Source organism: Ranitomeya variabilis, chromosome 5 (assembly GCF_051348905.1).
Source record: "Ranitomeya variabilis isolate aRanVar5 chromosome 5, aRanVar5.hap1, whole genome shotgun sequence".
NCBI lineage: Eukaryota > Metazoa > Chordata > Amphibia > Anura > Dendrobatidae > Ranitomeya > Ranitomeya variabilis.
In genome coordinates this window covers 678322803-678339073 of record NC_135236.1, presented here as the reverse complement: position 1 = coordinate 678339073, position 16271 = coordinate 678322803, and the positions used below count along the sequence as shown (strand labels likewise).

The following is a 16271-nucleotide window of genomic DNA, read 5'->3' as shown; positions in this document are numbered from 1 at the left end:
TTTCAGTGCCACGTTTTTCAGTGCCACGTATTTCAGGCACTGAAAAATACGTGGCACTGAAATACGTGGCACTGAAATACGTGGCACTGAAATACGTGGCACTGAAAAATACGTGGCACTGAAAAATACGTGGCACTGAAATACGTGGCACTTAAATACGTGGCACTTAAATACGTGGCACTTAAATACGTGGCACTTATACGTGGCACTTATACGTGGCACTTAAATACGTGGCACTTAAATACGTGGCCACTGAAATATCGTGGCACTTATATACGTATATACGTATATAAACGTATATTTCAGTGCCACGTATTTCAGTGCCACGTATTTCAGGTTAGGGGTAGGGTTAGGGGTAGGGTTAGGGTTTTTTGTTTTTTTCTTGTTTTCTTGTGTTTTTCTATAAAAACGCATGCGTTTTACCGCGTTTACATGCATTTTTTCACACATGCGGTTTTTTTAAAAAACGCATGCAGATAAAAACGCAAGTGTGAAACCAGACTAAAAGACGCTTTTTATAGCAAAAAAGTTTTTGCGTCTCCACATTTTGAGACCTATAATTTTTCCACATTTTGGTCCACAGTCATGTGAGGTCTTGTTTTTTGCGGGACGAGTTGACATTTTTATTGGTAACATTTTCGGACACGTGACCATTTTTTATCACTTTTTATTCCGATTTTTGTGAGGCAGAATAACCAAAAACCAGCTATTCATGAATTTCTTTTGGGAGAGGCGTTTATACCGTTCCGCGTTTGGTAAAATTGATAAAGCAGTTTTATTCGTCGGGTCAGTACGATTACAGCGATACCTCATTTATATCATTTTTTTATGTTTTGACGCTTTTAGACGATAAAAACTATTTTATAGAAAAAATAATTATTTTGGCATCGCTTTATTCTGAGGACTATAACTTTTTTATTTTTTTGCTGATGATGCTGTATGGCGGCTCGTTTTTTGCGGGACAGGATGACGTTTTCAGCGGTAACATGGTTATTTATATCCGTCTTTTTGATCGCGTGTTATTCCACTTTTTGTTCGGCGGTATGGTAATAAAGCGTTGTTTTTTGCCTCGTTTTTTTTTTTTTTTTTCTTACGGTGTTTACTGAAGGGGTTAACTAGTGGGCCAGTTTTATAGGTTGGGTCGTTACGGACGCGGCGATACTAAATATGTGTACTTTTATTGTTTTTGTTTGTTTTTTTTAGATAAAGAAATGTATTTATGGGAATAATATTTTTTTTTTATTATTATTTATTTAGGAATTTTTTTTTTTTTTTTTTTTTTTTTTTAACACATGTGGAATTTTTTTTTTTTACTTTGTCCCAGGGGGGGACATCACAGATCGCAGATCTGATAGTGTGCACAGCACTCTATCAGATCGGCGATCATACTTTCATCGGAGCAGGCTGCAGCTTTCATCTGCAGCCTGCTCCGACCCGGAAGTGCTCCCTGCAGGACCCGGATACAGCCCCTCGGCCATTTTGGATCCGGGGACTGCAGGGAGGAGACGCTCGGTACAAGGTGAGTACATCGCCTTGTACCGATCGTCTCAGGGAAGCACGCAGGGAGCCCCCTCCCTGCGCGATGCTTCCCTGTACCGCCGGTACACCGCGATCATGTTTGATCGCGGTGTGCCGGGGGTTAATGTGCCGGGGGCGGTCCGTGACCGCTCCTGGCACATAGTGCCGGATGTCAGCTGCGATATGCAGCCGACACCCGGCCGCGATCGGCCGCGCTCCCCCCGTGAGCGCGGCCGATCGCGTATGACGTACTATCCCGTCACCGGGAATTAAGGCCCACCCCACCTCGACGGTATAGTACGTCATACGGGATTAAGGGGTTAAAAGGGTTATCTGGGAAAAAAGAGGCGTTTTCTTGGGATTGGATATCTGTCAGTAATGCCCACCGACCTGCACCAATGGCATCTGCTGATAGTGGCCTTTGTGGTCCAGGAGTTTGGGGCCCCCTCCTGCCGTACTGTTAGCTACAGCTGTAAGGAATGATGGCGGAGGAGCCGTCAGCTGATGTATGCTGTGTGGAGCAATGCCGCCCGCACACTACAGAGAATGGGGAGAGGCGAGCTTGGCTTTAATTTGTAATCAATGAGTACTTTGTGGTGGTCATCATGCTATATGGGGGACTATTTATAGGGCCATCATACTATGTGGGGGGCTATTTACGGGGCCATCAAACTATGTGGGGAACTAATTATGTGGCAATCATACTATGTGGGGGACTTTTTACGTGGCCATCATACTATGTAAAGGACTGTTTATGGAGTCATACTATGTGGAGGGCTATTTATGGGGCCATCATACTGTAATGGACTGAGTGGTGAAACCTCTGTGCCGTGATCTTAGGAGAGTCTAGAGCAATGGTCCCCAACCTTTCTGACCTTGAGAGCCACATTTAGCTCTGAGAGCATCGTGAGCCACATTTAGCTCCGGCTCTCCTCACAGTAGTGCAACCAAAGCCCCCATTACGGGTATAATGATAACCAAAGCTTTTCCACAGAAATAACCCCCAAAACAGTATACCAAGATCCAGGTTTTCCCACAATTCCCCCATTCAATATGCTCCCATCAAGCACTTCCAACACACTGTCGCATCCAGCTTCAAGCACCTCCTGTGATAGGTAGTATCATACTGTCTCTGGCATACTGCACTTAAATTATCTCTAAACCCCTAAAACCAGTGTATAGGCATCCAGATCTGCTCTTCTGTGCTGGGCTACTCACAAAATTCACCATTTCGAGATGTGCTCTTCATACCTTTTTGCTAATGCACCAATCTGGCAGACAGCCGCGTGCCACATGTAGCTGCCAAGCTACAGGTTGGGGACCCCTGGTCTAGAGGTATGTGATGGCGGCTAGCGATACCGCAATCCAATGAGGGACAAGGGAGACAGAACCAAGTGCTTCACCAGGACTGACCTCGGGTAGATGGCAGCTGACCTTTAAGGGATAGGAGGAAGAAATGTAATGGGTAGGACAGCAGATGCAGGTTGGCACTGAAGGAACACAGGAGCCACGGATACGGACAATATACAGATGTGCATAGGCAGGTGCAGACTATACCGGCTGAGATACAGATAAGAACTGGCAGGTGCGGGCGGCATCGGCTGATGTACAGATGAGCACTGGCAGGTGCGGACTGGACCGACTGATGTACAGATGAGCACTGGCAGGTGCGGACTGGACCGACTGATATACAGATGAGCACTGGCAGGGGCGGACTGGACCGACTGATGTACAGATGAGCACTGGCAGGTGCGGACTGGACCGACTGATGTACAGATGAGCACTGGCAGGTGCGGACTGGACCGACTGATGTACAGATGAGCACTAGCAGGTGCAGGTTGGACCGGCTGAAACTGAGACAAACAAGCAAGTACGGGCAGATAGGTACAGGACAGGTAGACTAACTGACGGGTACTGGAAACCTGACAACTAGCAAGTGTGCTAAGGGCTAACTAACCATGTTGCTCAGGCACCTCCATTTTACGTACATCTAATTCTGTTTTCAGAGGCAGCCTACAGATACGGTGGTGTAAAAAGTTTTTGCTCCTTTCCCGATTTCCTATTCTTTTGCATGTGTCACACTTAAGTGTTTCAGTTCACCAAAAAATGTAAATACTACACAAAGATAACACAAGTAATCACAAAATGCAGTTTTTCAGTGAAGGTTTTTATTTATTAACCCCTTAATCCCATATGACTTACTATCCCGTCAAGGTGACCGGGGACTTAAAGGGAACCTGTCACCCCCAAAATCGATGGTGAGGTAAGCTCACCGGCATCAGGGGCTTATCTACAGCATATGATTACACAGGTCCGTGAAGAAATGGCGGCCTCCAGAAGAACTCTGGCAGAAGGGCCCGGCCCTCTGGTGCGAGACAGAGAAGATGCCCCCCGAAGGGAGGGTGAAACTACCAGGAGGAGAAGCCCTCTTACATGCTACACTTGTGGAGAATCCGGCCACATTGCTCGATGGTGTCCCCGGCGGAGCCTACCATCCCCTCTCCCTCCTTTAAACTAGGTGGCTCTGAGCTTGAGGGGCACCGCTCAGAGCGTGAAGAACAGAGGAGGAGGAGTGAAAGTCCCCACAGCCTTGTTTCCACGTGCCCTCTGGTCTGGGCAGAAATCAATGGAAGAGCAGTGCAGTGCTTGATAGACACCAGCTCACAAGTGACCACCATGCCTGAGAGATATTTCCGCCGTCACTTCACAGAGGCGCTACGGCCCGAATGGGGCACTGTGATCAAACTTATGGCGGCCAATCACTTGCCCATCCCGGTCGCAGGGGTGGTATGGATGAACATAGAGGTCTGCAGAAAAGACCTCGGGAGAAGAGTGGTACTGGTGGATGGAGAGGTAGCTAAAGACCATAATGTGACCCTGGGCATGAATGTGTTAAAAGACCTCGGAGGCCTTGTTTTCCACAAGTCCCCGGAACAGTTCCTGCAACAATGGAGCGACCAAACCACCCAGAGAAGGGTCTTTCAACAACTGATACGGACCGCCCAGGTCCGGGAAGCATACAGCGACGGAAAGGAACTCGGCAAGGTGGTCGCCCCCGCCTCAGTCAATCGAGTGTTGCCCCCTGGGCAGACTGTGCTTCCCCTGCCTGTACGAGCTGGCATCCCGCTGGAAGGGGTCAAAGTCCAAATTGAGCCCAGCAGAGCCGACCAGCTGCCGTCAGGAATATTGGTCGCACGGTCCCTGGCTACAGTGCGGGATGGAACTGTCCTTGTGCGCTGCATCAATTTTGGGGAGACAGATACAACTTTGCCCCCTAGAAGCGAAGTCGCTCAAGATCTACTTGGATGATATCATCGTCTTTGCCCCCACCTTTGAGGAGCATCTGCAGAGACTAGAGCAAGTTCTGAGTCGGCTACAGAAGTATGGCTTGAAAGTGAAACCCCAGAAATGTCACCTCTTCCGTACCGAGATTGAATACTTGGGACACGTTGTCTCCGCTGAGGGGGTGAGGCCTTTCCAGGAGAAGATCGCTGCGGTACAAGAGTGGCCAACTCCAAAAACTGTGAATGATGTGCGTGTGTTCCTGGGACTCACAGGATACTTCAGACGCTTTGTAAAAGACTTTACCCGCCTTGCTAATCCTCTCCAGGAGTTGTTGAGGGGAGTGGCCTCTTGCGCCAAAACAGGAACATACAGTGGGGGAAGCGTCAGGAGGAGGCATTCTTGGCTTTGAAGAAGGCCCCCGTGCTGGCCTACGCTGACTTCACATAACCGTTCATCTTGCACACTGATGGGAGCCTGCAGGGCCTCGGGGCCGTACTATCGCAGATGAAGGACGGGAAAGAGCGCATCATCGCATACGCCAGTCGGTCTTTGCATGACTCGGAAAGGAATCCAGAAAACTATAGTTCATTTAAGCTGGAGTTGTTGGCGCTGGTGTGGGCAATGACTGAGAAGTTCGCGGAATATCTGGCTGGCTCAGAAGTTCATGTACGCACTGATAACAATCCGTTGGCCCATTTTGAGAATGCCAAGTTAGGTGCCCTAGAACAACGTTGGGTAGCCCGAATGGCTAAGTTCCGATACAGAATTTCGTATAAAAGAGGAGCTGAGAATGTTCATGCGGATGCCCTCTCCCGAGTAAACTATCGCAAACCAGCATCCAGCCAGGATGAAGAACTGGAAGATGTGGAGGTTCCAGGTTTTGGAGAGACTGCCAGGGCGGTGGCAGCGGCGCGGGAAGTTGAACAGGAAGAGGCCTGTGTGAATTTGCTGGAGCAGCCCCGCAATGAGTGGATCCGAGTGCAGCAGGAGGATCCAGAGCTAGCTCAGTTGAGAAGGTGGGTCTTGTCTGAACAAATGCCCAATCGGCACGAGAGGAAGTCTGTTGTGAATTCTGCTCTTGGGCTCCCTCCGGTGGTCGTAGATGGTAATGCAGTTGTTTCTGGATTGCAGTGTTGGTCAGGTGGATCTGCTGATTGCAGTTCTGACTGGGGTATTTAGGCGAGCAGGATTCATTAGTCCTTGCCAGTTGTCCATTGTTTTTGGAGGTTATGTCCTTGCCTGGTTTCATCTGCCTTGCTGCCATATCTACAAACATAAGTGTCTGGCTTTGTGGTTTTTTTGCACACATGCTGTGTGTTTAATGGTTTCGTGCTGTTGTTGTTTTTTTGTCCAGCTCAGATTGTGTCAGTGTTTTCTCAGTCTGTTTGGATTCTCAGGAGTGGCAGATATACATTCCATGCCTTTAGTTAGGTCGTGGAACTTTTGTATTTTCTGCTGTGGATATTTTTGAAGAGTTTTTAATACTGACCGCTTAGTATGCTGTCCTATCTTTCCCTATTTAGCTAGAGTGGCCTCTTTTGCTGAAATCTGTTTTCTGCCTGTGTGTGTCCTTCCTCTCCTATTCACAGTCAATATTTGTGGGGGCTGCCTATCCTTTGGGGGTCTGCTCTGAGGCGAGTTAGGATTCCCATTTCCATCTATAGGGGTATTTAGTCCTCCGGCTGTGTCGAGGTGACTAGTGTTATGACCTGGTGGCTAAGGAGCAACATGGGACGTGCTCTGGAGGCGGTGGTACCTGTACTGACCGCAGTTCCTGAACTTAACACAACACTAGAAGTAGCCGTGGGATGTTCCTGCCACTTCCTAGACACCTCGTCACAGCCGGAGGACTAACTTCCCCTAAAGATAGAAACAAGAAAGCTATCTCGCCTCAGAGAAAATCCCCAAAGGATAGGACAGCCCCCCACAAATATTGACTGTGAGTAGAGAGGGAAATGACATACGTAGAAAGAAATCAGGATGTAGCAAAGGAGGCCAGTCTAGCTAGATAGATAGAATAGAACAGAATACTGTGCGGTCAGTATTAAAAACCAGAAAAATCCACCACAGAGTTTACAAGAATCTCCACACCTGACTAAAGGTGTGGAGGGTAAATCTGCTTCCCAGAGCTCCCAGCTTAACTGAATAAATCCATACTGACAAGCTGGACTAGAAAAAAACATAGAAAGTGCAGAAAGATTAAGTCCACATAAAGTGGACTGCAAAAGAACCAAGCAAGGACTTATCTTTGCTGAACTGGACAGAGTATCAGGGAATTCCAAGCAGAGATGTTAATCCAAGCAGGAACCATTGACAACTGGCACAGGCTAAAGGAAGGAACCAGGATAAATAGCCAAGCCAGAAAAACAATCAGTGGAAGCAGCTGCTGAATACTAAATCCAAGGATCAGCAGTACCACTTAAAACCACCGGAGGGAACCCAAGAGCAGAACTCACAAAAGTGCCACTTACAACCACTGGAGGGAGCCCAAGAGCGGAATTCACAACAGTACCCCCCCCCCTTGAGGAGGGGTCACCGAACCCTCACCAGAGCCCCCCGGCCGATCAGGACGAGCCAAGTGAAAAGCACGAATCAAATCGGCGGCATGGACATCGGAGGCAACAACCCAAGAATTATCCTCCTGGCCATAACCCTTCCACTTGACAAGATACTGAAGCCTCCGCCTCGAAAAACGAGAATCCAAAATTTTCTCCACCACATATTCCAACTCCCCATCAACCAACACCGGGGCAGGAGGATCAACAGAGGAAACAACGGGCACCACATATCTCCGCAACAAAGATCTATGGAAAACATTATGGATGGCAAAAGAGGCTGGAAGGGCCAAACGAAAAGATACCGGATTGATAATCTCAGAAATCTTATAAGGACCAATAAACTGAGGCTTGAACTTAGAGGAAGAAACCTTCATAGGAACATGACGAGAAGACAACCAGACCAAATCCCCCACCCGAACCCGGGGACCAACACACCGACAGCGGTTAGCAAAACGTTGAGCCTTTTCCTGAGACAACGTCAAATTGTCTACCACATGAGTCCAAATCTGCTGCAACCTGTCCACCACAGAATCCACACCAGGACAATCCGAAGGCTCCACCTGCCCTGAAGAAAAACGAGGATGAAAACCAAAATTACAAAAGAAAGGCGAAACCAAAGTAGCCGAACTAGCCCGATTATTAAGGGCAAACTCGGCCAACGGCAAGAAAGCCACCCAATCATCCTGGTCAGCAGACACAAAGCATCTCAAATAGGTTTCCAAGGTCTGATTAGTTCGCTCAGTTTGGCCATGTGTCTGAGGATGAAACGCCGAAGAAAAAGACAAATCAATGCCCATCCTAGCACAAAAGGCCCGCCAAAACCTAGAAACAAACTGGGAACCTCTGTCAGACACAATATTCTCCGGAATGCCATGCAAACGAACCACATGCTGAAAAAACAATGGAACCAAATCAGAGGAGGAAGGCAATTTAGGCAAAGGTACCAAATGGACCATTTTAGAAAACCGGTCACAAACCACCCAGATAACAGACATCTTCTGGGAAACAGGAAGATCCGAAATAAAATCCATGGAAATATGCGTCCAAGGCCTCTCAGGGACCGGCAAAGGCAAAAGCAACCCACTAGCGCGGGAACAGCAAGGCTTGGCCCGGGCACAAGTCCCACAGGACTGCACAAAAGAACGCACATCCCGCGACAAGGAAGGCCACCAAAAGGACCTAGCAACCAAATCTCTGGTACCAAAAATCCCAGGATGACCAGCCAACACCGAACAATGAACCTCAGAAATTACCTTACTTGTCCATCTATCGGGAACAAACAGCTTCCCCACAGGACAGCGGTCAGGTTTATCAGCCTGAAATTCCTGAAGCACCCGCCGCAAATCAGGGGAGATGGCAGAAAGAATCACCCCTTCCTTAAGAATGCCAACCGGCTCAAGGACTCCAGGAGAATCAGGCAAAAAACTTCTAGAGAGGGCATCAGCCTTAACATTCTTAGATCCCGGAAGATACGAGACCACAAAATCAAAACGGGAGAAAAACAGGGACCATCGAGCCTGTCTAGGGTTCAACCGCTTGGCCGACTCGAGGTAAATCAGATTCTTATGATCGGTCAAGACCACAACACGGTGCTTGGCTCCCTCAAGCCAATGTCGCCACTCCTCAAATGCCCACTTCATAGCCAACAACTCCCGATTGCCGACATCATAATTGCGTTCAGCAGGCGAAAACTTACGGGAAAAGAAGGCACAAGGCTTCATCAAGGAACCATCAGAATTCCTCTGAGACAAAACGGCCCCTGCCCCAATCTCAGAAGCGTCAACCTCAACCTGAAAAGGAAGAGAAACATCTGGCTGACGCAACACAGGGGCAGAAGTAAATCGGCGTTTAAGCTCCTGAAAGGCCTCAACAGCCGCAGAGGACCAATTCGTTACATCAGCACCTTTCTTCGTCAAATCAGTCAGGGGCTTAACCACACTGGAAAAGTTGGCAATGAAACTGCGATAAAAATTAGCAAACCCCAAAAATTTCTGTAGGCTCTTCACAGATGTGGGTTGAATCCAGTCATGAATGGCTTGGACCTTAACAGGATCCATTTCTATAGAAGAGGGAGAAAAAATAAAACCCAAAAAAGAGACCTTCTGAACTCCAAATAGGCACTTAGACCCCTTCACAAATAAAGCATTATCACGAAGGATCTGAAATACCATCTTAACCTGCTTCACGTGAGAGTCCCAATCATCGGAAAAAATCAAAATATCATCCAAATACACAATCATGAATTTATCAAGATAATTGCGGAAAATATCATGCATGAAGGACTGAAATACAGAAGGAGCATTAGAGAGCCCGAAAGGCATCACAAGGTATTCAAAATGGCGGCCTTCGGGCGTATTAAATGCAGTTTTCCATTCGTCACCCTGTTTAATACGAACAAGATTATATGCCCCTCGAAGGTCAATCTTAGTAAACCAACTAGCCCCCTTAATCCGAGCAAACAAATCAGAAAGCAAAGGTAAAGGGTATTGGAATTTGACCGTGATGTTATTAAGAAGGCGATAATCAATACAGGGTCTCAAGGAGCCATCCTTCTTGGCAACAAAAAAAAATCCCGCTCCCAATGGTGAGGAAGACGGCCGAATATGCCCCTTCTCCAAAGACTCCTTAACATAACTCCGCATGGCGGCATGCTCTGGCACAGACAGATTGAAAAGTCGGCCCTTAGGGAATTTACAGCCAGGAATCAAGTTAATAGCACAATCACAGTCCCTATGTGGAGGAAGGGAACTGGACTTGGGCTCATCAAATACATCCTGGAAATCCGACAAAAACTCAGGAACTTCAGAAGAGCGGGAAGAGGAAATTGACATCAAAGGAACGTCACTATGCACCCCTTGACAACCCCAACTAGTCACAGACATAGATCTCCAATCCAGCACCGGATTATGTCCCTGTAACCATGGAAAACCCAGTACAACAACATCATGCAAATTATGCAAAACCAAAAAACGGCAATCTTCCTGATGTGCTGGAGCCATACACATGGTCAGCTGAGTCCAATACTGAGGTTTATCCTTGGTCAACGGTGTAGCATCAATACCCCTCAAAGGAATAGGGCTCCGCAAAGGCTGCAAGGAAAAACCACAGCGCCTGGCGAATTCCAAGTCCATCAAGTTCAGGGCAGCGCCTGAATCCACAAATGCCATGACAGAAAAGGACGATAATGAGCAAATCAAGGTCACAGACAAGAGAAATTTAGGCTGTACAGTACTGATGGTAACAGACCTAGCGACCCTCTTAGTACGCTTAGGGCAATCAGAAATAACATGAGCAGAATCACCACAGTAAAAACACAGCCCATTCTGGCGTCTGAATCCCTGCCGTTCTGCTCTAGTCAAAATCCTATCACATTGCATAGGCTCAGGACTCTGCTCAGAGGATACTGCCTATGGTGCACAACTTTGCGCTCGCGCAGGCGCCGATCAATCTGTATGGCCAGAGACATAGACTCGCTCAAACCAGCACGCGTGGGAAACCCCACCATAACATCTTTAAAGGCTTCAGAAAGACCCTTTCTGAAAATTGCTGCCAGAGCCTCCTCATTCCATTTAGTGAGCACAGACCATTTTCTAAATTTCTGGCAGTATACTTCTGCCGCTTCCTGACCCTGACACAGAGCCAATAAGGTCTTTTCTGCATGATCCACAGAATTAGGTTCGTCATACAATAATCCGAGCGCTTGAAAAAATGCGTCTACATTAAGCAATGCCGGATCCCCTGATTCAAGGGAGAATGCCCAGTCCTGAGGGTCACCACGCAGCAGAGAGATGACAATTTTAACCTGCTGAATGGAGTCACCAGAGGAACGGAGTTTCAAGGCAAAAAACAATTTGCAGTTATTTTTAAAGTTCAAAAACTTGGATCTGTCCCCAAAAAACAAATCAGGGGTATGAATTCTAGGCTCTAAAGCCGGAGTCTGGACAACATAATCTTGGATACTCTGTACCCTTACAGCAAGTTGATCCACACGAGAAAACAAACCCTGAACATCCATGACAGCGCCAAAATCCTGAACCACCCAGAGATTAAGAGGAAAAAAAAGACAAAACAGACTGCAGGAAAAAAAATGGCTCAGAACTTTTTTTTCCTTCTTTGGAGTTGCATTTAACTCATTGTTGGCCAGTTGTACTGTTATGACCTGGTAGCTAAGGAGCAACATGGGACGTGCTCTGGAGCCGGTGGTACCTGTACTGACCGCAGTTCCTGAACTTAACACAACACTAGAAGTAGCCGTGGGATGTTCCTGCCACTTCCTAGACACCTCGTCACAGCCGGAGGACTAACTTCCCCTACAGATAGAAACAAGAAAGCTATCTCGCCTCAGAGAAAATCCCCAAAGGATAGGACAGCCCCCCACAAATATTGACTGTGAGTAGAGAGGGAAATGACATACGTAGAAAGAAATCAGGATGTAGCAAAGGAGGCCAGTCTAGCTAGATAGATAGAATAGAACAGAATACTGTGCGGTCAGTATTAAAAACTAGAAAAAGCCACCACAGAGTTTACAAGAATCTCCACACCTGACTAAAGGTGTGGAGGGTAAATCTGCTTCCTGGAGCTTCCAGTTTAACTGAATAAATCCATACTGACAAGCTGGACTAGAAAAAAACATAGAAAGTGCAGAAAGATTAAGTCCACATAAAGTGGACTGCAAAAGAACCAAGCAAGGACTTATCTTTGCTGAACTGGACAGAATATCAGGGAATTCCAAGCAGAGATGCTAATCCAAGCAGGAACCATTGACAACTGGCACAGGCTAAAGGAAGGAACCAGGTTAAATAGCCGAGCCAGAAAAACAATCAGTGGAAGCAGCTGCTGAATACTAAATCTGTTATGGTTCTCAATGGCAAGAGAACATAGCCCAGCAAACATAAGTACTAGCTCTTGGAAGGATGGAAACTAAACTGACCATGAACTAAACCTGCCGCACAACTAACAGTAGCCGGGTAGCGTTGCCTACGTTTTTTATCCCTAGACGCCCAGCGCCGGCCGGAGGACTAACTAATCCTGGCAGAGGAAAATATAGTCCTGGCTCACCTCTAGAGAAATTTCCCCGATAGGCAGACAGAGGCCCCCACATATATTGGCGGTGATTTTAGATGAAACGACAAACGTAGTATGAAAATAGGTTTAGCAAAATTGAGGTCCGCTTACTAGATAGCAGGAAGACAGAAAGGGCACTTTCATGGTCAGCTGAAAACCCTAGCAAAAATACCATCCTGAAATTACTTTAAGACTCTAGTATTAACTCATAACATCAGAGTGGCAATTTCAGATCACAAGAGCTTTCCAGACACAGAAACGAAACTACAGCTGTGAACTGGAACAAAATGCAAAAACAAACGAGGACTAAAGTCCAACTTATCTGGGAGTTGTCTAGCAGCAGGAACATGCACAGAAATGCTTCTGATTACAATGTTGACCGGCATGGAAGTGACAGAGGAGCAAGGTTAAATAGCGACTCCCACATCCTGATGGAAGCAGGTGAACAGAGGGGATGATGCACACCAGTTCAATTCCACCAGTGGCCACCGGGGGAGCCCAAAATCCAATTTCACAACAGTACCCCCCCCTCAAGGAGGGGGCACCGAACCCTCACCAGAACCACCAGGGCGATCAGGGTGAGCCCTATGAAAGGCACGGACCAGATCGGAGGCATGAACATCAGAGGCAGTCACCCAAGAATTATCCTCCTGACCGTATCCCTTCCATTTGACCAGATACTGGAGTTTCCGTCTGGAAACACAGGGGTCCAAGATTTTTTCCACCACGTACTCCAACTCGCCCTCAACCAACACCGGAGCAGGAGGCTCAACGGAAGGCACAACCGGTACCTCATACCTGCGCAACAATGACCGATGAAAAACATTATGAATAGAAAAAGATGCAGGGAGGTCCAAACGGAAGGACACAGGGTTAAGAATCTCCAATATCTTGTACGGGCCGATGAACCGAGGCTTAAACTTAGGAGAAGAAACCCTCATAGGGACAAAACGAGAAGACAACCACACCAAGTCCCCAACACAAAGCCGGGGACCAACCCGACGCCGGCGGTTGGCAAAAAGCTGAGTCTTCTCCTGGGACAACTTCAAATTGTCCACTACCTGCCCCCAAATCTGATGCAACCTCTCCACCACAGCATCCACTCCAGGACAATCCGAAGATTCCACCTGACCAGAAGAAAATCGAGGATGAAACCCCGAATTACAGAAAAAAGGAGACACCAAGGTGGCAGAGCTGGCCCGATTATTGAGGGCAAACTCCGCTAAAGGCAAAAAAGCAACCCAATCATCCTGATCTGCAGACACAAAACACCTCAAATATGTCTCCAAGGTCTGATTCGTCCGCTCGGTCTGGCCATTAGTCTGAGGATGGAAAGCAGACGAGAAAGACAAATCTATGCCCATCCTAGCACAGAATGCTCGCCAAAATCTAGACACGAATTGGGTTCCTCTGTCAGAAACGATATTCTCCGGAATACCATGCAAACGGACCACATTTTGAAAAAACAGAGGAACCAACTCAGAAGAAGAAGGCAACTTAGGCAGGGGAACCAAATGGACCATCTTAGAGAAACGGTCACACACCACCCAGATGACAGACATCTTCTGAGAAACAGGAAGATCCGAAATAAAATCCATCGAGATGTGCGTCCAGGGCCTCTTCGGGATAGGCAAGGGCAACAACAATCCACTAGCCCGAGAACAACAAGGCTTGGCCCGAGCACAAACGTCACAAGACTGCACAAAGCCTCGCACATCTCGAGACAGGGAAGGCCACCAGAAGGACCTTGCCACCAAATCCCTGGTACCAAAGATTCCAGGATGACCTGTCAACGCAGAAGAATGAACCTCAGAAATGACTTTACTGGTCCAATCATCAGGAACAAACAGTCTACCAGGTGGGCAACGATCAGGTCTATCCGCCTGAAACTCCTGCAAGGCCCGCCGCAGGTCTGGAGAAACGGCAGACAATATCACTCCATCCTTAAGGATACCTGTAGGTTCAGAGTTACCAGGGGAGTCAGGCTCAAAACTCCTAGAAAGGGCATCCGCCTTAACATTCTTAGAACCCGGCAGGTAGGACACCACAAAATTAAACCGAGAGAAAAACAACGACCAGCGCGCCTGTCTAGGATTCAGGCGTCTGGCGGACTCAAGATAAATTAGATTTTTGTGGTCAGTCAATACCACCACCTGATGTCTAGCCCCCTCAAGCCAATGACGCCACTCCTCAAAAGCCCACTTCATGGCCAAAAGCTCCCGATTCCCAACATCATAATTCCGCTCGGCGGGCGAAAATTTACGCGAGAAAAAGGCACAAGGTCTCATCACGGAACAATCGGAACTTCTCTGCGACAAAACCGCCCCAGCTCCGATCTCAGAAGCGTCGACCTCAACCTGAAAAGGAAGAGCAACATCAGGCTGACGCAACACAGGGGCGGAAGAAAAGCGGCGCTTAAGCTCCCGAAAGGCCTCCACAGCAGAAGGGGACCAATCAGCAACATCAGCACCCTTCTTAGTCAAATCAGTCAATGGTTTAACAACATCAGAAAAACCAGTAATAAATCGACGATAAAAGTTAGCAAAGCCCAAAAATTTCTGAAGACTCTTAAGAGAAGAGGGTTGCGTCCAATCACAAATAGCCTGAACCTTGACAGGATCCATCTCGATGGAAGAGGGGGAAAAAATATATCCCAAAAAGGAAATCTTTTGAACCCCAAAAATGCACTTAGAACCCTTCACACACAAGGAATTAGACCGCAAAACCTGAAAAACCCTCCTGACCTGCTGGACATGAGAGTCCCAGTCATCCGAAAAAATCAAAATATCATCCAGATACACAATCATAAATTTATCCAAATAATCACGGAAAATGTCATGCATAAAGGACTGAAAGACTGAAGGGGCATTTGAAAGACCAAAAGGCATCACCAAATACTCAAAGTGGCCCTCGGGCGTATTAAATGCGGTCTTCCACTCATCCCCCTGCTTAATTCGCACCAAATTATACGCCCCACGGAGATCTATCTTAGAGAACCACTTGGCCCCCTTTATGCGAGCAAACAAATCAGTCAGCAGTGGCAACGGATATTGATATTTAACCGTGATTTTATTCAAAAGCCGATAATCAATACACGGTCTCAAAGAGCCATCTTTCTTAGCCACAAAGAAAAAACCGGCTCCTAAGGGAGATGACGAAGGACGAATATGTCCCTTTTCCAAGGACTCCTTTATATATTCTCGCATAGCAGCATGTTCAGGCACAGACAGATTAAATAAACGACCCTTAGGGTATTTACTACCCGGAATCAAATCTATGGCACAATCGCACTCCCGGTGCGGAGGTAATGAACCAAGCTTAGGTTCTTCAAAAACGTCACGATATTCAGTCAAGAATTCAGGAATCTCAGAGGGAATAGATGATGAAATGGAAACCACAGGTACGTCCCCATGCGTCCCCTTACATCCCCAGCTTAACACAGACATAGCTTTCCAGTCAAGGACCGGGTTATGAGATTGCAGCCATGGCAATCCAAGCACCAACACATCATGTAGGTTATACAGCACAAGAAAGCGAATAATCTCCTGATGATCCGGATTAATCCGCATAGTTACTTGTGTCCAGTATTGTGGTTTATTACTAGCCAATGGGGTGGAGTCAATCCCCTTCAGGGGTATAGGAGTTTCATGAGGCTCCAAATCATACCCACAGCGTTTGGCAAAGGACCAATCCATAAGACTCAAAGCGGCGCCAGAGTCGACATAGGCATCCGCGGTAATAGATGATAAAGAACAAATCAGGGTCACAGATAGAATAAACTTAGACTGTAAAGTGCCAATTGAAACAGACTTATCAAGCTTCTTAGTACGCTTAGAGCATGCTGAT

General features: G+C 47.3%; 2 protein-coding genes across 3 annotated transcripts in view; one reads left to right on the top strand and one right to left on the bottom strand.

Annotated features, from left to right (window-relative positions):
• Positions 1-16271, top strand: part of LOC143777037 (E3 ubiquitin/ISG15 ligase TRIM25-like) — a 521945-nt gene that overhangs the window by 4131 nt on the left and 501543 nt on the right. The window lies entirely within an intron of this gene.
• LOC143777040 (E3 ubiquitin/ISG15 ligase TRIM25-like) overlaps positions 1-16271 on the bottom strand; it is a 481784-nt gene that overhangs the window by 55120 nt on the left and 410393 nt on the right. The window lies entirely within an intron of this gene.